The sequence below is a fragment of the Stenella coeruleoalba genome (assembly GCF_951394435.1).
Source record: "Stenella coeruleoalba genome assembly, contig: scaffold_28, whole genome shotgun sequence".
In the NCBI taxonomy this organism is placed as follows: Eukaryota; Metazoa; Chordata; class Mammalia; order Artiodactyla; family Delphinidae; genus Stenella; species Stenella coeruleoalba.
This window is the reverse complement of record NW_027645921.1, coordinates 3,418,214-3,440,458: the sequence shown is the minus strand read 5'-3', so window position 1 is coordinate 3,440,458 and position 22,245 is coordinate 3,418,214. Positions and strand designations below refer to the sequence as shown.

The 22,245-nt window shown below is 43.8% G+C and overlaps 1 long non-coding RNA gene across 6 annotated transcripts in view; it reads left to right on the top strand.

Moving 5' to 3' along the window:
- Positions 1-22,245, top strand: part of LOC307181470 — a 1,536,115-nt gene that overhangs the window by 957,446 nt on the left and 556,424 nt on the right. For 5 of the 6 annotated variants that reach the window (XR_013826859.1, XR_013826861.1, XR_013826862.1 and 2 more), the window contains exon 4: positions 21,634-21,715. The exons of the other annotated variant lie outside the window; for it this stretch is intronic. This is a non-coding gene — a long non-coding RNA (uncharacterized lncRNA). The remainder of the gene's footprint in view (positions 1-21,633; positions 21,716-22,245) is intronic. 6 annotated transcript variants of the gene reach the window in all.

Here is a 22,245-nt window from a genome sequence, read left to right as displayed (position 1 = left end):
GCCAAAAAGGGCCTATGCGTTTTTTCCTGAATATATTCAGGAAAAAACGCATACGCCCTTTTTGGCCAAGTGCATCATTGTGGACGTTCTGCCTCTTTTCCTATGCTTTCAATGCAATTCCAGTCTACCTCCTGAAATCGGTTTCCTGCAATTCTGCCCCGCTTTCAAGTCCTCTTGGCAGCCTTACTTCAGTCTATTTTTGGACGATAGCTGTCATTTATAACTCTGCAGGTTTGTGAATTACAGTGCCCCTGAGCTCCTTTCTTCAACTCGCTTTCTTTTGAGCTGGCCGCAACACCGCAGGATGGCTTCAGGCCCTAATCTGGTTCCGGTACGGCACGCTGAGCCTTTGGTTATTTCCTCTTCCTGGTGGGAAATGAGAGTTAAATTTGCCCGTCCAGACACCTCCAGCTAGCCTCTCATTGGTTCTCGCTATTCCTGTTCATCTTCCGCAGAAATTGCAAACTGGGCCAAACAGGAGGTTAAAGGCGCTGACTCTCCAAGTGGGGAGAGTGTTAGTAAAGCGTCTGGAATGTTGCACCCGAGTACCAGGGGAGGAAAACTGAGACATATTTGAACACGTCTCCCGTTCACATGGTTGATCATACTTGGGTTCCACATGCATGTTTTAGCTGAAGGAAGAATACCTTAAACCTGGAGAGTTGAGACCCGTGGAATGGGTACCATGCAATGTGACTTCAAAGGGTCTTCATTTGCTCACCGAACCTCTCCAATCCTATCACTGCTGCGTTCATGCCCCTGTACACATGCTTGATTCTCTTTTGGAGACATAGCAATCCATAGGTTTTACGATACTTACTAGTCAGGTACATTAGGCGTTTAATATGCGGTGTTGAGTCCATTTCGTTGAGCAAGGAGTAGCTCTTGTCTATTCCATATTTGACTTAAGGAACTTTATCTGTGCTCATTTCAATCTCTGGTTTTATGCAGCACCCCAACTCACCTTTACCCTTAAGCAAGCATAAGTTGGTTTTCTAAATTTGAGACCCTGTTCTGTTCTGTAATTCAGTTCCTGTGTAGCCAAGTTTACATTCCGTGTATTACTGATATCTTATGATGTTTCTTTTTCTGTGTGACTTACTTCAGTTAGAATCATCATACCTGAATCCACTCATTGTGATGCTAAGGGCCTGATGACATAGATTTCATTGCTGAGTGATATTGCTTTGTAAGTAAATACCACAACTTCTTTATCCATTTTTCACTTTCTGCGATGTTGAACTTGTACTGTAAACGAGGTTCTTGTAAACAGAGCCGTTCCAAACTTTGGGGTGGCTGTGTCTTTTTGATTTTAATTTCCCTAAGCTATAGGACCATAAATGGAAGTGCCCTAGGTTCTGTTGCTTTGTTTTTTAGATGTTTCAGGAAACACCATACACTTCTCCCGAGTGGTTGTTGGCAATTTACATCCCACCCATCAGCATAACAAGGCTCCCAGTTCTCCATGGCCTGTCCTGCCTTTCTGGATTTTACACTTTTTTCAGATGGCCCTTTTGACCGGGGGGAAGTGAGACTTCATTGTAGTGCAGATTTCCTTTGCAAGCTTGCTTGGTTGGCCAAAAAGGGCGTATGCGTTTTTTCCTGAATATATTCAGGAAAAAACGCATACGCCCTTTTTGGCCAAGTGCATCATTGTGGACGTTCTGCCTCTTTTCCTATGCTTTCAATGCAATTCCAGTCTACCTCCTGAAATTGGTTTCCTGCAATTCTGCCCCGCATTCAAGTCCTCTTGGCAGCCTTACTTCAGTCTATTTTTGGACGATAGCTGTCATTTATAACTCTGCAGGTTTGTGAATTACAGTGCCCCTGAGCTCCTTTCTTCAACTCGCTTTCTTTTGAGCTGGCCGCAACACCGCAGGATGGCTTCAGGCCCTAATCTGATTCTGGCATGGCACGCTGAGCCTTTGGTTAATTCCTCTTCCTGGTGGGAAATGAGAGTTAAATTTGCCCGTCCAGACACCTCCAGCTAGTCTCCATTGGTTCTCGCTATTCCTGTTCATCTTCCGCAGAAATTGCAAACTGGGCCAAACAGGAGGTTAAAGGGACTGACTCTCCAAGTGGGGAGAGTGTTAGTAAAGCGTCTGGAATGTTGCACCCGAGTACCAGGGTACGAAAACTGAGACATATTTGAACACGTCTCCCGATCACATGGTTGATCATACTCTAGGTTCCACATGCATGTTTTAGCTGAAGGAAGAATACCTTAAACCTGGGTAGTTGAAACCCGTGGAATGGGTACCATGCAATATGACTTCAAGGGGTCTTCATTTGCTCACTCAACCTCTCCAATCCTATCACTGCTGCGTTTATGCCCCTGTACACATGCTTGATTCTCTTTCGGAGACATAGCAATCCATAGGTTTTAAGATACTTACAAGTCAGGTACATTCTTAGGCGTTTAATATGCGGTGTTGAGTCCATTTCGTTGAGCAAGGAGTAGCTCTTGTCTATTCCATATTTGGCTTAAGGAACTTTATCTGTGCTCATTTCAATCTCTGGTTTTATGCAGCACCCCAACTCACCTTTACCCTTAAGCAAGCATAAGTTGGTTTTCTAAATTTGAGACCCTGTTCTGTTTTGGAATGCAGTTCCTGTGTAGCCAAGTTTACATTCCGTGTATTAGTGATATCTTATGATGTTTCTTTTTCTGTGTGACTTATTTCAGTTAGAATCATCGTACCTGAATCCACTCATTATGCTGCTACGGGCCTGATGACATAGATTTCATTGCTGAGTGATACTGCATTGTACGTAAGTACCACAAGTTCTTTATCCATTTTTCACTTTTTGTGATATTGAACTTGTACTGTAAACGAGGTTCTTGTAAACGGAGGCGTCCCAAACTTTGGGGTGGCTGTGTCTTTTTGATTTTAATTTCCCTAAGCTATAGGACCATAAGTGGAAGTGCCCTAGGCTCTGTTGCTTTGTTTTATAGATGTTTCAGGAAACACCATACACTTCTACCGAGTGGTTGTTGGCAATTTACATCCCGCCCATCAGCATAACAAGGCTCCCAGTTCTCCATGGCCTGTCCTGCCTTTCTGGATTTTACACTTTTTTCAGATGGCCCTTTTGACCGGGGGGAAGTGAGACTTCATTGTAGTGCAGATTTCCTTTGCAAGCTTGCTTGGTTGGCCAAAAAGGGCGTATGCGTTTTTTCCTGAATATATTCAGGAAAAAACGCATACGCCCTTTTTGGCCAAGTGCATCATTGTGGACGTTCTGCCTCTTTTCCTATGCTTTCAATGCAATTCCAGTCTACCTCCTGAAATCGGTTTCCTGCAATTCTGCCCCGCTTTCAAGTCCTCTTGGCAGCCTTACTTCAGTCTATTTTTGGACGATAGCTGTCATTTATAACTCTGCAGGTTTGTGAATTACAGTGCCCCTGAGCTCCTTTCTTCAACTCGCTTTCTTGTGACCTGGCCGCAACACCGCAGGATGGCTTCAGGCCCTAATCTGGTTCCGGCCCGGCATGCTGAGCCTTTGGTTAATTCCTCTTCCTGGTGGGAAATGAGAGTTAAATTTGCCCGTCCAGACACCTCCAGCTAGCCTCTCATTGGTTCTCGCTATTCCTGTTCATCTTCCGCAGAAATTGCAAACTGGGCCAAACAGGAGGTTAAAGGGACTGACTCTCCAAGTGGGGAGAGTGTTAGTAAAGGGTCTGGAATGTTGCACCCGAGTACCAGGGGAGGAAAACTGAGACATATTTGAACACGTCTCCCGATCACATGGTTGATCATACTCTGGGTTCCACATGCATGTTTTAGCTGAAGGAAGAATACCTAAAATCTGGGTAGTTGAAACCCGTGGAATGGGTACCATGCAATATGACTTCAAAGGGTCTTCATTTGCTCACCGAACCTCTCCAATCCTATCACTGCTGCGTTTATGCCCCTGTACACATGCTTGATTCTCTTTCGGAGACATAGCAATCCATAGGTTTTAAGATACTTACTAGTCAGGTACATTCTTAGGCGTTTAATATGCGGTGTTGAGTCCATTTCGTTGAGCAAGGAGGAGCTCTTGTCTATTCCATATTTGGCTTAAGGAACTTTATCTGTACTCATTTCAATCTCTGGTTTTATGCAGCAACCCAACTCACCTTTCCCCTTAAGCAAGAATAAGTTGGTTTTCTAAATTTGAGAACCTGTTCTGTTTTGGAATTCAGTTCCTGTGTAGCCAAGTTTACATTCCGTGTATTACTGATATCTTATGATGTTTCTTTTTCTGTGTGACTTATTTCAGTTAGAATCATCGTACCTGAATCTACTCATTATGCTGCTAAGGGCCTGATGACACAGATTTCATTGCTGAGTGATACTGCATTGTACGTAAGTACCACAAGTTCTTTATACATTTTTCACTTTCTGCGATGTTGAACTTGTACTGTAAACGGGGTTCTTGTAAAGAGAGCCGTTCCAAACTTTGGGGTGGCTGTGTCTTTTTGATTTTAATTTCCCTAAGCTATAGGACCATAAGTGGAAGTGCCCTAGGCTCTGTTGCTTTGTTTTTTAGATGTTTCAGGAAACACCATACACTTCTCCCGAGTGTCTGTTGGCAATTTACATCCCGCCCATCAGCATAACAAGGCTCCCAGTTCTCAATGGCCTGTTGTCTTTCTGGATTTTACACTTTTTTCAGATGGCCCTTTTGACCGGGGGGAAGTGAGACTTCATTGTAGTGCAGATTTCCTTTGCAAGCTTGCTTGGTTGGCCAAAAAGGGCGTATGCCTTTTTTCCTGAATATATTCAGGAAAAAACGCATATGCCCTTTTTGGCCAAGTGCATCATTGTGGACGTTCTGCCTCTTTTCCTATGCTTTCAATGCAATTCCAGTCTACCTCCTGAAATCGGTTTCCTGCAATTCTGCCCCGCTTTCAAGTCCTCTTGGCAGCCTTACTTCAGTCTATTTTTGGACGATAGCTGTCATTTATAACTCTGCAGGTTTGTGAATTACAGTGCCCCTGAGCTCCTTTCTTCAACTCGCTTTCTTTTGAGCTGGCCGCAACACCGAAGGATGGCTTCAGGCCCTAATCTGGTTCCGGTACGGCACGCTGAGCCTTTGGTTATTTCTTCTTCCTGGTGGGAAATGAGAGTTAAATTTGCCCGTCCAGACACCTCCAGCTAGCCTCTCATTGGTTCTCGCTATTCCTGTTCATCTTCCGCAGAAATTGCAAACTGGGCCAAACAGGAGGTTAAAGGCGCTGACTCTCCAAGTGGGGAGAGTGTTAGTAAAGCGTCTGGAATGTTGCACCCGAGTACCAGGGGAGGAAAACTGAGACATATTTGAACACGTCTCCCGTTCACATGGTTGATCATACTTGGGTTCCACATGCATGTTTTAGCTGAAGGAAGAATACCTTAAACCTGGAGAGTTGAGACCCGTGTAATGGGTACCATGCAATATGACTTCAAAGGGTCTTCATTTGCTCACCGAACCTCTCCAATCCTATCACTGCTGCGTTTATGCCCCTGTACACATGCTTGATTCTCTTTTGGAGACATAGCAATCCATAGGTTTTACAATACTTACTAGTCAGGTACATTCTTAAGCGTTTAATATGCGGTGTTGAGTCCATTTCGTTGAGCAAGGAGTAGCTCTTGTCTATTCCATATTTGACTTAAGGAACTTTATCTGTGCTCATTTCAATCTCTGGTTTTATGCAGCACCCCAACTCACCTTTACCCTTAAGCAAGCATAAGTTGGTTTTCTAAATTTGAGACCCTGTTCTGTTCTGTAATTCAGTTCCTGTGTAGCCAAGTTTACATTCCGTGTATTACTGATATCTTATGATGTTTCTTTTTCTGTGTGACTTACTTCAGTTAGAATCATCATACCTGAATCCGCTCATTGTGCTGCTAAGGGCCTGATGACACAGATTTCATTGCTGAGTGATATTGCTTTGTAAGTAAATACCACAACTTCTTTATCCATTTTTCACTTTCTGCGATGTTGAACTTGTACTGTAAACGAGGTTCTTGTAAACAGAGCCGTTCCAAACTTTGGGGTGGCTGTGTCTTTTTGATTTTAATTTCCCTAAGCTATAGGACCATAAGTGGAAGTGCCCTAGGTTCTGTTGCTTTGTTTTTTAGATGTTTCAGGAAACACCATACACTTCTCCCGAGTGGTTGTTGGCAATTTACATCCCGCCCATCAGCATAACAAGGCTCCCAGTTCTCCATGGCCTGTCCTGCCTTTCTGGATTTTACACTTTTTTCAGATGGCCCTTTTGACCGGGGGGAAGTGAGACTTCATTGTAGTGCAGATTTCCTTTGCAAGCTTGCTTGGTTGGCCAAAAAGGGCCTATGCGTTTTTTCCTGAATATATTCAGGAAAAAACGCATACGCCCTTTTTGGCCAAGTGCATCATTGTGGACGTTCTGCCTCTTTTCCTATGCTTTCAATGCAATTCCAGTCTACCTCCTGAAATCGGTTTCCTGCAATTCTGCCCCGCTTTCAAGTCCTCTTGGCAGCCTTACTTCAGTCTATTTTTGGACGATAGCTGTCATTTATAACTCTGCAGGTTTGTGAATTACAGTGCCCCTGAGCTCCTTTCTTCAACTCGCTTTCTTTTGAGCTGGCCGCAACACCGCAGGATGGCTTCAGGCCCTAATCTGGTTCCGGTACGGCACGCTGAGCCTTTGGTTATTTCCTCTTCCTGGTGGGAAATGAGAGTTAAATTTGCCCGTCCAGACACCTCCAGCTAGCCTCTCATTGGTTCTCGCTATTCCTGTTCATCTTCCGCAGAAATTGCAAACTGGGCCAAACAGGAGGTTAAAGGCGCTGACTCTCCAAGTGGGGAGAGTGTTAGTAAAGCGTCTGGAATGTTGCACCCGAGTACCAGGGGAGGAAAACTGAGACATATTTGAACACGTCTCCCGTTCACATGGTTGATCATACTTGGGTTCCACATGCATGTTTTAGCTGAAGGAAGAATACCTTAAACCTGGAGAGTTGAGACCCGTGGAATGGGTACCATGCAATATGACTTCAAAGGGTCTTCATTTGCTCACCGAACCTCTCCAATCCTATCACTGCTGCGTTTATGCCCCTGTACACATGCTTGATTCTCTTTTGGAGACATAGCAATCCATAGGTTTTAAGATACTTACTAGTCAGGTACATTCTTAGGCGTTTAATATGGGGTGTTGAGTCCATTTCGTTGAGCAAGGAGTAGCTCTTGTCTATTCCATATTTGGCTTAAGGAACTTTATCTGTGCTCATTTCAATCTCTGGTTTTATGCAGCACCCCAACTCACCTTTACCCTTAAGCAAGCATAAGTTGGTTTTCTAAATTTGAGACCCTGTTCTGTTCTGTAATTCAGTTCCTGTGTAGCCAAGTTTACATTCCGTGTATTACTGATATCTTATGATGTTTCTTTTTCTGTGTGACTTATTTCAGTTAGAATCATCATACCTGAATCCACTCATTGTGCTGCTAAGGGCCTGATGACACAGATTTCATTGCTGAGTGATATTGCTTTGTAAGTAAATACCACAACTTCTTTATCCATTTTTCACTTTCTGCGATGTTGAACTTGTACTGTAAACGAGGTTCTTGTAAACAGAGGCGTCCCAAACTTTGGGGTGGCTGTGTCTTTTTGATTTTAATTTCCCTAAGCTATAGGACCATAAGTGGAAGTGCCCTAGGCTCTGTTGCTTTGTTTTTTAGATGTTTCAGGAAACACCATACACTTCTCCCGAGTGGTTGTTGGCAATTTACATCCCGCCCATCAGCATAACAAGGCTCCCAGTTCTCCATGGCCTGTCCTGCCTTTCTGGATTTTACACTTTTTTCAGATGGCCCTTTTGACCAGAGGGAAGTGAGACTTCATTGTAGTGCAGATTTCCTTTGCAAGTTTGCTTGGTTGGCCAAAAAGGGCGTATGCGTTTTTTCCTGAATATATTCAGGAAAAAACGCATACGCCCTTTTTGGCCAAGTGCATCATTGTGGACGTTCTGCCTCTTTTCCTATGCTTTCAATGCAATTCCAGTCTACCTCCTGAAATCGGTTTCCTGCAATTCTGCCCCGCTTTCAAGTCCTCTTGGCAGCCTTACTTCAGTCTATTTTTGGACGATAGCTGTCATTTATAACTCTGCAGGTTTGTGAATTACAGTGCCCCTGAGCTCCTTTCTTCAACTCGCTTTCTTGTGACCTGGCCGCAACACCGCAGGATGGCTTCAGGCCCTAATCTGGTTCCGGTACGGCCCGCTGAGCCTTTGGTTATTTCCTCTTCCTGGTGGGAAATGAGAGTTAAATTTGCCCGTCCAGACACCTCCAGCTAGCCTCTCATTGGTTCTCGCTATTCCTGTTCATCTTCCACAGAAATTGCAAACTGGGCCAAACAGAAGGTTAAAGGCGCTGACTCTCCAACTGGGGAGAGTGTTAGTAAAGCGTCTGGAATGTTGCACCCGAGTACCAGGGGAGGAAAACTGAGACATATTTGAACACGTCTCCCGTTCACATGGTTGATCATACTTGGGTTCCACATGCATGTTTTAGCTGAAGGAAGAATACCTTAAACCTGGAGAGTTGAGACCTGTGGAATGGGTACCATGCAATATGACTTCAAAGGGTCTTCATTTGCTCACCGAACCTCTCCAATCCTATCACTGCTGCGTTTATGCCCCTGTACACATGCTTGATTCTCTTTCGGAGACATAGCAATCCATAGGTTTTAAGATACTTACTAGTCAGGTACATTCTTAGGCGTTTAATATGGGGTGTTGAGTCCATTTCGTTGAGCAAGGAGTAGCTCTTGTCTATTCCATATTTGGCTTAAGGAACTTTATCTGTGCTCATTTCAATCTCTGGTTTTATGCAGCACCCCAACTCACCTTTACCCTTAAGCAAGCATAAGTTGGTTTTCTAAATTTGAGACCCTGTTCTGTTCTGTAATTCAGTTCCTGTGTAGCCAAGTTTACATTCCGTGTATTACTGATATCTTATGATGTTTCTTTTTCTGTGTGACTTATTTCAGTTAGAATCATCATACCTGAATCCACTCATTGTGATGCTAAGGGCCTGATGACATAGATTTCATTGCTGAGTGATATTGCTTTGTAAGTAAATACCACAACTTCTTTATCTATTTTTCACTTTCTGCGATGTTGAACTTGTACTGTAAACGAGGTTCTTGTAAACAGAGGCGTCCCAAACTTTGGGGTGGCTGTGTCTTTTTGATTTTAATTTCCCTAAGCTATAGGACCATAAGTGGCAGTGCCCTAGGCTCTGTTGCTTTGTTTTTTAGATGTTTCAGGAAACACCATACACTTCTCCCGAGTGTCTGTTGGCAATTTACATCCCGCCCATCAGCATAACAAGGCTCCCAGTTCTCCATGGCCTGTCCTGCCTTTCTGGATTTTACACTTTTATTCAGATGGCCCTTTTGACTGGGGGGAAGTGAGACTTCATTGTAGTGCAGATTTCCTTTGCAAGCTTGCTTGGTTGGCCAAAAAGGGCGTATGCGTTTTTCCTGAATATATTCAGGAAAAAACGCATACGCCCTTTTTGGCCAAGTGCATCATTGTGGACGTTCTGCCTCTTTTCCTATGCTTTCAATGCAATTCCAGTCTACCTCCTGAAATCGGTTTCCTGCAATTCTGCCCCGCTTTCAAGTCCTCTTGGCAGCCTTACTTCAGTCTATTTTTGGACGATAGCTGTCATTTATAACTCTGCAGGTTTGTGAATTACAGTGCCCCTGAGCTCCTTTCTTCAACTCGCTTTCTTTTGAGCTGGCCGCAACACCGCAGGATGGCTTCAGGCCCTAATCTGATTCTGGCATGGCACGCTGAGCCTTTGGTTAATTCCTCTTCCTGGTGGGAAATGAGAGTTAAATTTGCCCGTCCAGACACCTCCAGCTAGTCTCCATTGGTTCTCGCTATTCCTGTTCATCTTCCGCAGAAATTGCAAACTGGGCCAAACAGGAGGTTAAAGGGACTGACTCTCCAAGTCGGGAGAGTGTTAGTAAAGCGTGTGGAATGTTGCACCCGAGTACCAGGGTACGAAAACTGAGACATATTTGAACACGTCTCCCGATCACATGGTTGATCATACTCTAGGTTCCACATGCATGTTTTAGCTGAAGGAAGAATACCTTAAACCTGGGTAGTTGAAACCTGTGGAATGGGTACCATGCAATATGACTTCAAGGGGTCTTCATTTGCTCACCCAACCTCTCCAATCCTATCACTGCTGCGTTTATGCCCCTGTACAAATGCTTGATTCTCTTTTGGAGACATAGCAATCCATAGGTTTTAAGATACTTACAACTCAGGTACATTCTTAGGCGTTTAATATGCGGTGTTGAGTCCACTTCGTTGAGCAAGGAGTAGCTCTTGTCTATGCCATATTTGGCTTAAGGAACATTATCTGTGCTCAGTTCAATCTCTGGTTTTATGCAGCACCCCAACTCACCTTTACCCTTAAGCAAGCATAAGTTGGTTTTCTAAATTTGAGACCCTGTTCTGTTTTGGAATGCAGTTCCTGTGTAGCCAAGTTTACATTCCATGTATTAGTGATATCTTATGATGTTTCTTTTTCTGTGTGACTTATTTCAGTTAGAATCATCGTACCTGAATCCACTCATTATGCTGCTAAGGGCCTGATGACATAGATTTCATTGCTGAGTGATACTGCATTGTACGTAAGTACCACAAGTTCTTTATCCATTTTTCACTTTTTGTGATATTGAACTTGTACTGTAAACGAGGTTCTTGTAAACGGAGGTGTCCCAAACTTTGGGGTGGCTGTGTCTTTTTGATTTTAATTTCCCTAAGCTATAGGACCATAAGTGGAAGTGCCCTAGGCTCTGTTGCTTTGTTTTATAGATGTTTCAGGAAACACCATACACTTCTCCCGAGTGGTTGTTGGCAATTTACATCCCGCCCATCAGCATAACAAGGCTCCCAGTTCTCCATGGCCTGTCCTGCCTTTCTGGATTTTACACTTTTTTCAGATGGCCCTTTTGACCGGGGGGAAGTGAGACTTCATTGTAGTGCAGATTTCCTTTGCAAGCTTGCTTGGTTGGCCAAAAAGGGCGTATGCGTTTTTTCCTGAATATATTCAGGAAAAAACGCATACGCCCTTTTTGGCCAAGTGCATCATTGTGGACGTTCTGCCTCTTTTCCTATGCTTTCAATGCAATTCCAGTCTACCTCCTGAAATCGGTTTCCTGCAATTCTGCCCCGCTTTCAAGTCCTCTTGGCAGCCTTACTTCAGTCTATTTTTGGACGATAGCTGTCATTTATAACTCTGCAGGTTTGTGAATTACAGTGCCCCTGAGCTCCTTTCTTCAACTCGCTTTCTTTTGAGCTGGCCGCAACACCGCAGGATGGCTTCAGGCCCTAATCTGGTTCCGGTACGGCACACTGAGCCTTTGGTTATTTCCTCTTCCTGTTGGGAAATGAGAGTTAAATTTGCCCGTCCAGACACCTCCAGCTAGCCTCTCATTGGTTCTCGCTATTCCTGTTCATCTTCCGCAGAAATTGCAAACTGGGCCAAACAGGAGGTTAAAGGCGCTGACTCTCCAAGTGGGGAGAGTGTTAGTAAAGCGTCTGGAATGTTGCACCCGAGTACCAGGGGAGGAAAACTGAGACATATTTGAACACGTCTCCCGATCACATGGTTGATCATACTCTGGGTTCCACATGCATGTTTTAGCTGAAGGAAGAATACCTAAAATCTGGGTAGTTGAAACCCGTGGAATGGGTACCATGCAATATGACTTCAAAGGGTCTTCATTTGCTCACCGAACCTCTCCAATCCTATCACTGCTGCGTTTATGCCCCTGTACACATGCTTGATTCTCTTTCGGAGACATAGCAATCCATAGGTTTTAAGATACTTACTAGTCAGGTACATTCTTAGGCGTTTAATATGCGGTGTTGAGTCCATTTCGTTGAGCAAGGAGGAGCTCTTGTCTATTCCATATTTGGCTTAAAGAACTTTATCTGTACTAATTTCAATCTCTGGTTTTATGCAGCAACCCAACTCACCTTTCCCCTTAAGCAAGAATAAGTTGGTTTTCTAAATTTGAGAACCTGTTCTGTTTTGGAATTCAGTTCCTGTGTAGCCAAGTTTACATTCCGTGTATTACTGATATCTTATGATGTTTCTTTTTCTGTGTGACTTATTTCAGTTAGAATCATCGTACCTGAATCTACTCATTATGCTGCTACGGGCCTGATGACACAGATTTCATTGCTGAGTGATACTGCATTGTACGTAAGTACCACAAGTTCTTTATCCATTTTTCACTTTCTGCGATGTTGAACTTGTACTGTAAACGGGGTTCTTGTAAAGAGAGCCGTTCCAAACTTTGGGGTGGCTGTCTCTTTTTGATTTTAATTTCCCTAAGCTATAGGACCATAAGTGGAAGTGCCCTAGGCTCTGTTGCTTTGTTTTTTAGATGTTTCAGGAAACACCATACACTTCTCCCGAGTGTCTGTTGGCAATTTACATCCCGCCCATCAGCATAACAAGGCTCCCAGTTCTCAATGGCCTGTTGCCTTTCTGGATTTTACACTTTTTTCAGATGGCCCTTTTGACCGGGGGGAAGTGAGACTTCATTGTAGTGCAGATTTCCTTTGCAAGCTTGCTTGGTTGGCCAAAAAGGGCGTATGCGTTTTTTCCTGAATATATTCAGGAAAAAACGCATACGCCCTTTTTGGCCAAGTGCATCATTGTGGACGTTCTGCCTCTTTTCCTATGCTTTCAATGTAATTCCAGTCTACCTCCTGAAATCGGTTTCCTGCAATTCTGCCCCGCTTTCAAGTCCTCTTGGCAGCCTTACTTCAGTCTATTTTTGGACGATAGCTGTCATTTATAACTCTGCAGGTTTGTGAATTACAGTGCCCCTGAGCTCCTTTCTTCAACTCGCTTTCTTTTGAGCTGGCCGCAACACCGCAGGATGGCTTCAGGCCCTAATCTGATTCTGGCATGGCACGCTGAGCCTTTGGTTAATTCCTCTTCCTGGTAGGAAATGAGAGTTAAATTTGCCCGTCCAGACACCTCCAGCTAGTCTCCATTGGTTCTCGCTATTCCTGTTCATCTTCCGCAGAAATTGCAAACTGGGCCAAACAGGAGGTTAAAGGGACTGACTCTCCAAGTCGGGAGAGTGTTAGTAAAGCGTCTGGAATGTTGCACCCGAGTACCAGGGTACGAAAACTGAGACATATTTGAACACGTCTCCCGATCACATGGTTGATCATACTCTAGGTTCCACATGCATGTTTTAGCTGAAGGAAGAATACCTTAAACCTGGGTAGTTGAAACCCGTGGAATGGGTACCATGCAATATGACTTCAAAGGGTCTTCATTTGCTCACGAACCTCTCCAATCCTATCACTGCTGCGTTTATGCCCCTGTACACATGCTTGATTCTCTTTTGGAGAAATAGCAATCCATAGGTTTTAAGATACTTACAAGTCAGGTACATTCTTAGGCGTTTAATATGCAGTGTTGAGTCCATTTCGTTGAGCAAGGAGTAGCTCTTGTCTATTCCATATTTGGCTTAAGGAACTTTATCTGTGCTCATTTCAATCTCTGGTTTTATGCAGCACCCCAACTCACCTTTACCCTTAAGCAAGCATAAGTTGGTTTTCTAAATTTGAGTCCCTGTTCTGTTCTGTAATTCAGTTCCTGTGTAGCCAAGTTTACATTCCGTGTATTACTGATATCTTATGATGTTTCTTTTTCTGTGTGACTTACTTCAGTTAGAATCATCATACCTGAATCCACTCATTGTGCTGCTAAGGGCCTGATGACACAGATTTCATTGCTGAGTGATATTGCTTTGTAAGTAAATACCACAACTTCTTTCTCCATTTTTCACTTTCTGCGATGTTGAACTTGTACTGTAAACGAGGTTCTTGTAAACAGAGCCGTTCCAAACTTTGGGGTGGCTGTGTCTTTTTGATTTTAATTTCCCTAAGCTATAGGACCATAAGTGGAAGTGCCCTAGGTTCTGTTGCTTTGTTTTTTAGATGTTTCAGGAAACACCATACACTTCTCCCGAGTGGTTGTTGGCAATTTACATCCCGCCCATCAGCATAACAAGGCTCCCAGTTCTCCATGGCCTGTCCTGCCTTTCTGGATTTTACACTTTTTTCAGATGGCCCTTTTGACCGGGGGGAAGTGAGACTTCATTGTAGTGCAGATTTCCTTTGCAAGCTTGCTTGGTTGGCCAAAAAGGGCGTATGCGTTTTTTCCTGAATATATTCAGGAAAAAACGCATACGCGCTTTTTGGCCAAGTGCATCATTGTGGACGTTCTGCCTCTTTTCCTATGCTTTCAATGCAATTCCAGTCTACCTCCTGAAATCGGTTTCCTGCAATTCTGCCCCGCTTTCAAGTCCTCTTGGCAGCCTTACTTCAGTCTATTTTTGGACGATAGCTGTCATTTATAACTCTGCAGGTTTCTGAATTACAGTGCCCCTGAGCTCCTTTCTTCAACTCGCTTTCTTTTGAGCTGGCCGCAACACCGCAGGATGGCTTCAGGCCCTAATCTGGTTCCGGTACGGCACGCTGAGCCTTTGGTTATTTCCTCTTCCTGGTGGGAAATGAGAGTTAAATTTGCCCGTCCAGACACCTCCAGCTAGCCTCTCATTGGTTCTCGCTATTCCTGTTCATCTTCCGCAGAAATTGCAAACTGGGCCAAACAGGAGGTTAAAGGGACTGACTCTCCAAGTGGGGAGAGTGTTAGTAAAGCGTCTGGAATGTTGCACCCGAGTACCAGGGGAGGAAAACTGAGACATATTTGAACACGTCTCCCGATCACATGGTTGATCATACTCTGGGTTCCACATGCATATTTTAGCTGAAGGAAGAATACCTAAAACCTCGGTAGTTGAAACCCGTGGAATGGGTACCATGCAATATGACTTCAAAGTGTCTTCATTTGCTCACCGAACCTCTCCAATCCTATCACTGCTGCGTTTATGCCCCTGTACACATGCTTGATTCTCTTTCGGAGACATAGCAATCCATAGGTTTTAAGATACTTACTAGTCAGGTACATTCTTAGGCGTTTAATATGCGATGTTGAGTCCATTTCGTTGAGCAAGGAGTAGCTCTTGTCTATTCCATATTTGACTTAAGGAACTTTATCTGTGCTCATTTCAATCTCTGGTTTTATGCAGCACCCCAACTCACCTTTACCCTTAAGCAAGCATAAGTTGGTTTTCTAAATTTGAGACCCTGTTCTGTTCTGTAATTCATTTCCTGTGTAGCCAAGTTTACATTCCGTGTATTACTGATATCTTATGATGTTTCGTTTTCGGTGTGACTTACTTCAGTTAGAATCATCATACCTGAATCCACTCATTGTGATGCTAAGGGCCTGATGACACAGATTTCATTGCTGAGTGATATTGCTTTGTAAGTAAATACCACAACTTCTTTATCCATTTTTCACTTTCTGCGATGTTGAACTTGTACTGTAAACGAGGTTCTTGTAAACAGAGCCGTTCCAAACTTTGGGGTGGCTGTGTCTTTTTGATTTTAATTTCCCTAAGCTATAGGACCATAAGTGGAAGTGCCCTAGGTTCTGTTGCTTTGTTTTTTAGATGTTTCAGGAAACACCATACACTTCTCCCGAGTGGTTGTTGGCAATTTACATCCCGCCCATCAGCATAACAATGCTCCCAGTTCTCCATGGCCTGTCCTGCCTTTCTGGATTTTACACTTTTTTCAGATGGCCCTTTTGACCGGGGGAAAGTGAGACTTCATTGTAGTGCAGATTTCCTTTGCAAGCTTGCTTGGTTGGCCAAAAAGGGCGTATGCGTTTTTTCCTGAGTATATTCAGGAAAAAACGCATACGCCCTTTTTGGCCAAGTGCATCATTGTGGACGTTCTGCCTCTTTTCCTATGCTTTCAATGCAATTCCAGTCTACCTCCTGAAATCGGTTTCCTGCAATTCTGCCCCGCTTTCAAGTCCTCTTGGCAGCCTTACTTCAGTCTATTTTTGGACGATAGCTGTCATTTATAACTCTGCAGGTTTGTGAATTACAGTGCCCCTGAGCTCCTTTCTTCAACTCGCTTTCTTTTGAGCTGGCCGCAACACCGCAGGATGGCTTCAGGCCCTAATCTGGTTCCGGTACGGCACGCTGAGCCTTTGGTTATTTCCTCTTCCTGGTGGGAAATGAGAGTTAAATTTGCCCGTCCAGACACCTCCAGCTAGCCTCTCATTGGTTCTCGCTATTCCTGTTCATCTTCCGCAGAAATTGCAAACTGGGCCAAACAGGAGGTTAAAGGCGCTGACTCTCCAAGTGGGGAGAGTGTTAGTAAAGCGTCTGGAATGTTGCACCCGAGTACCAGGGGAGGAAAACTGAGACATATTTGAACACGTCTCCCGTTCACATGGTTGATCATACTTGGGTTCCACATGCATGTTTTAGCTGAAGGAAGAATACCTTAAACCTGGAGAGTTGAGACCCGTGGAATGGGTACCATGCAATATGACTTCAAAGGGTCTTCATTTGCTCACCGAACCTCTCCAATCCTATCACTGCTGCGTTTATGCCCCTGTACACATGCTTGATTCTCTTTTGGAGACATAGCAATCCATAGGTTTTACGATACTTACTAGTCAGGTACATTAGGCGTTTAATATGCGGTGTTGAGTCCATTTCGTTGAGCAAGGAGTAGCTCTTGTCTATTCCATATTTGACTTAAGGAACTTTATCTGTGCTCATTTCAATCTCTGGTTTTATGCAGCACCCCAACTCACCTTTACCCTTAAGCAAGCATACGTTGGTTTTCTAAATTTGAGATCCTGTTCTGTTCTGTAATTCAGTTCCTGTGTAGCCAAGTTTACATTCCGTGTATTACTGATATCTTATGATGTTTCATTTTCTGTGTGACTTATTTCAGTTAGAATCATCATACCTGCATCCACTCATTGTGATGCTAAGGGCCTGATGACATAGATTTCATTGCTGAGTGATATTGCTTTGTAAGTAAATACCACAACTTCTTTATCCATTTTTCACTTTCTGCGATGTTGAACTTGTACTGTAAACGAGGTTCTTGTAAACAGAGGCGTCCCAAACTTTGGGGTGGCTGTGTCTTTTTGATTTTAATTTCCCTAAGCTATAGGACCATAAGTGGCAGTGCCCTAGGCTCTGTTGCTTTGTTTTTTAGATGTTTCAGGAAACACCATACACTTCTCCCGAGTGGTTGTTGGCAATTTACATCCCGCGCATCAGCATAACAAGGCTCCCAGTTCTCCATGGCCTGTCCTGCCTTTCTGGATTTTACACTTTTTTCAGATGGCCCTTTTGACTGGGGGGAAGTGAGACTTCATTGTAGTGCAGATTTCCTTTGCAAGCTTGCTTGGTTGGCCAAAAAGGGCGTATGCGTTTTTTCCTGAATATATTCAGGAAAAAACGCATACGCCCTTTTTGGCCAAGTGCATCATTGTGGACGTTCTGCCTCTTTTCCTATGCTTTCAATGCAATTCCAGTCTACCTCCTGAAATCGGTTTCCTGCAATTCTGCCCCGCTTTCAAGTCCTCTTGGCAGCCTTACTTCAGTCTATTTTTGGACGATAGCTGTCATTTATAACTCTGCAGGTTTGTGAATTACAGTGCCCCTGAGCTCCTTTCTTCAACTCGCTTTCTTGTGACCTGGCCGCAACACCGCAGGATGGCTTCAGGCCCTAATCTGATTCTGGCATGGCACGCTGAGCCTTTGGTTAATTCCTCTTCCTGGTAGGAAATGAGAGTTAAATTTGCCCGTCCAGACACCTCCAGCTAGTCTCCATTGGTTCTCGCTATTCCTGTTCATCTTCCGCAGAAATTGCAAACTGGGCCAAACAGGAGGTTAAAGGGACTGACTCTCCAAGTCGGGAGAGTGTTAGTAAAGCGTCTGGAATGTTGCACCCGAGTACCAGGGTACGAAAACTGAGACATATTTGAAAACGTCTCCCGATCACATGGTTGATCATACTCTAGGTTCCACATGCATGTTTTAGATGAAGGAAGAATACCTTAAACCTAGGTAGTTGAAACCCGTGGAATGGGTACCATGCAATATGACTTCAAAGGGTCTTCATTTGCTCACCGAACCTCTCCAATCCTATCACTGCTGCGTTTATGCCCCTGTACACATGCTTGATTCTCTTTCGGAGACATAGCAATCCATAGGTTTTAAGATACTTACAAGTCAGGTACATTCTTAGGCGTTTAATATGCAGTGTTCAGTCCATTTCGTTGAGCAAGGAGTAGCTCTTGTCTATTCCATATTTGGCTTAAGGAACTTTATCTGTGCTCATTTCAATCTCTGGTTTTATGCAGCACCCCAACTCACCTTTACCCTTAAGCAAGCATAAGTTGTTTTTCTAAATTTGAGTCCCTGTTCTATTCTGTAATTCAGTTCCTGTGTAGCCAAGTTTACATTCCGTGTATTACTGATATCTTATGATGTTTCTTTTTCTGTGTGACTTACTTCAGTTAGAATCATCATACCTGAATCCACTCATTGTGCTGCTAAGGGCCTGATGACACAGATTTCATTGCTGAGTGATATTGCTTTGTAAGTAAATACCACAACTTCTTTATCCATTTTTCACTTTCTGCGATGTTTAACTTGTACTGTAAACGAGGTTCTTGTAAACAGAGCCGTTCCAAACTTTGGGGTGGCTGTGTCTTTTTGATTTTAATTTCCCTAAGCTATAGGACCATAAGTGGAAGTGCCCTAGGTTCTGTTGCTTTGTTTTTTAGATGTTTCAGGAAACACCATACACTTCTCCCGAGTGGTTGTTGGCAATTTACATCCCACCCATCAGCATAACAAGGCTCCCAGTTCTCCATGGCCTGTCCTGCCTTTCTGGATTTTACACTTTTTTCAGATGGCCCTTTTGACCGGGGGGAAGTGAGACTTCATTGTAGTGCAGATTTCCTTTGCAAGCTTGCTTGGTTGGCCAAAAAGGGCGTATGCGTTTTTTCCTGAATATATTCAGGAAAAAACGCATACGCCCTTTTTGGCCAAGTGCATCATTGTGGACGTTCTGCCTCTTTTCCTATGCTTTCAATGCAATTCCAGTCTACCTCCTGAAATCGGTTTCCTGCAATTCTGCCCCGCTTTCAAGTCCTCTTGGCAGCCTTACTTCAGTCTATTTTTGGACGATAGCTGTCATTTATAACTCTGCAGGTTTGTGAATTACAGTGCCCCTGAGCTCCTTTCTTCAACTCGCTTTCTTTTGAGCTGGCCGCAACACCGCAGGATGGCTTCAGGCCCTAATCTGGTTCCGGTACGGCACGCTGAGCCTTTGGTTATTTCCTCTTCCTGGTGGGAAATGAGAGTTAAATTTGCCCGTCCAGACACCTCCAGCTAGCCTCTCATTGGTTCTCGCTATTCCTGTTCATCTTCCGCAGAAATTGCAAACTGGGCCAAACAGGAGGTTAAAGGCGCTGACTCTCCAAGTGGGGAGAGTGTTAGTAAAGCGTCTGGAATGTTGCACCCGAGTACCAGGGGAGGAAAACTGAGACATATTTGAACACGTCTCCCGTTCACATGGTTGATCATACTTGGGTTCCACATGCATGTTTTAGCTGAAGGAAGAATACCTTAAACCTGGAGAGTTGAGACCCGTGGAATGGGTACCATGCAATATGACTTCAAAGGGTCTTCATTTGCTCACCGAACCTCTCCAATCCTATCACTGCTGCGTTTATGCCCCTGTACACATGCTTGATTCTCTTTCGGAGACATAGCAATCCATAGGTTTTAAGATACTTACTAGTGAGGTACATTCTTAGGCGTTTAATATGCGGTGTTGAGTCCATTTCGTTGAGCAAGGAGTAGCTCTTGTCTATTCCATATTTGACTTAAGGAACTATATCTGTGCTCATTTCAATCTCTGGTTTTATGCAGCACCCCAACTCACCTTTCCCCTTAAGCAAGCATAAGTTGGTTTTCTAAATTTGAGACCCTGTTCTGTTCTGTAATTCAGTTCCTGTGTAGCCAAGTTTACATTCCGTGTATTACTGATATCTTATAATGTTTCATTTTCTGTGTGACTTATTTCAGTTAGAATCATCATACCTGCATCCACTCATTGTGATGCTAAGGGCCTGATGACATAGATTTCATTGCTGAGTGATATTGCTTTGTAAGTAAATACCACAACTTCTTTATCCATTTTTCACTTTCTGCGATGTTGAACTTGTACTGTAAACGAGGTTCTTGTAAACAGAGGCGTCCCAAACTTTGGGGTGGCTGTGTCTTTTTGATTTTAATTTCCCTAAGCTATAGGACCATAAGTGGCAGTGCCCTAGGCTCTGTTGCTTTGTTTTTTAGATGTTTCAGGAAACACCATACACTTCTCCCGAGTGTCTGTTGGCAATTTACATCCCGCCCATCAGCATAACAAGGCTCCCAGTTCTCCATGGCCTGTCCTGCCTTTCTGGAGTTTACACTTTTTTCAGATGGCCCTTTTGACCGGGGGGAAGTGAGACTTCATTGTAGTGCAGATTTCCTTTGCAAGCTTGCTTGGTTGGCCAAAAAGGGCGTATGCGTTTTTCCTGAATATATTCAGGAAAAAACGCATACGCCCTTTTTGGCCAAGTGCATCATTGTGGACGTTCTGCCTCTTTTCCTATGCTTTCAATGCAATTCCAGTCTACCTCCTGAAATCGGTTTCCTGCAATGCTGCCCCTCTTTCAAGTCCTCTTGGCAGCCTTACTTCAGTCTATTTTTGGACGATAGCTGTCATTTATAACTCTGCAGGTTTGTGAATTACAGTGCCCCTGAGCTCCTTTCTTCAACTCGCTTTCTTGTGAGCTGGCCGCAACACCGCAGGATGGCTTCAGGCCCTAATCTGGTTCCAGCACGGCACACTGAGCCTTTGGTTAATTCCTCTTCCTGGTGGGAAATGAGAGTTAAATTTGCCCGTCCAGACACCTCCAGCTAGTCTCTCATTGGTTCTCGCTATTCCTGATCGTCTTCCGCAGAAATTGCAAACTGGGCCAAACAGGAGGTTAAAGGGACTGACTCTCCAAGTCGGGAGAGTGTTAGTAAAGCGTCTGGAATGTTGCACCCGAGTACCAGGGTACGAAAACTGAGACATATTTGAACACGTCTCCCGATCACATGGTTGATCATACTCTGGGTTCCACATGCATATTTTAGCTGAAGGAAGAATACCTAAAACCTCGGTAGTTGAAACCCGTGGAATGGGTACCATGCAATATGACTTCAAAGGGTCTTCATTTGCTCACCGAACCTCTCCAATCCTATCACTGCTGCGTTTATGCCCCTGTACACATGCTTGATTCTCTTTCGGAGACATAGCAATCCATAGGTTTTAAGATACTTACTAGTCAGGTACATTCTTAGGCGTTTAATATGCGGTGTTGAGTCCATTTCGTTGAGCAAGGAGTAGCTCTTGTCTATTCCATATTTGACTTAAGGAACTTTATCTGTGCTCATTTCAATCTCTGGTTTTATGCAGCACCCCAACTCACCTTTACCCTAAAGCAAGCATAAGTTGGTTTTCTAAATTTGAGTCCCTGTTCTGTTCTGTAATTCAGTTCCTGTGTAGCCAAGTTTATATTCCGTGTATTACTGATATCTTATGATGTTTCTTTTTCTGTGTGACTTACTTCAGTTAGAATCATCATACCTGAATCCACTCATTGTGCTGCTAAGGGCCTGATGACACAGATTTCATTGCTGAGTGATATTCCTTTGTAAGTAAATACCACAACTTCTTTCTCCATTTTTCACTTTCTGCGATGTTGAACTTGTACTGTAAACGAGGTTCTTGTAAACAGAGCCGTTCCAAACTTTGGGGTGGCTGTGTCTTTTTGATTTTAATTTCCCTAAGCTATAGGACCATAAGTGGAAGTGCCCTAGGTTCTGTTGCTTTGTTTTTTAGATGTTTCAGGAAACACCATACACTTCTCCCGAGTGGTTGTTGGCAATTTACATCCCGCCCATCAGCATAACAAGGCTCCCAGTTCTCCATGGCCTGTCCTGCCTTTCTGGATTTTACACTTTTTTCAGATGGCCCTTTTGACCGGGGGGAAGTGAGACTTCATTGTAGTGCAGATTTCCTTTGCAAGTTTGCTTGGTTGGCCAAAAAGGGCGTATGCCTTTTTTCCTGAATATATTCAGGAAAAAACGCATACGCCCTTTTTGGCCAAGTGCATCATTGTGGACGTTCTGCCTCTTTTCCTATGCTTTCAATGCAATTCCAGTCTACCTCCTGAAATCGGTTTCCT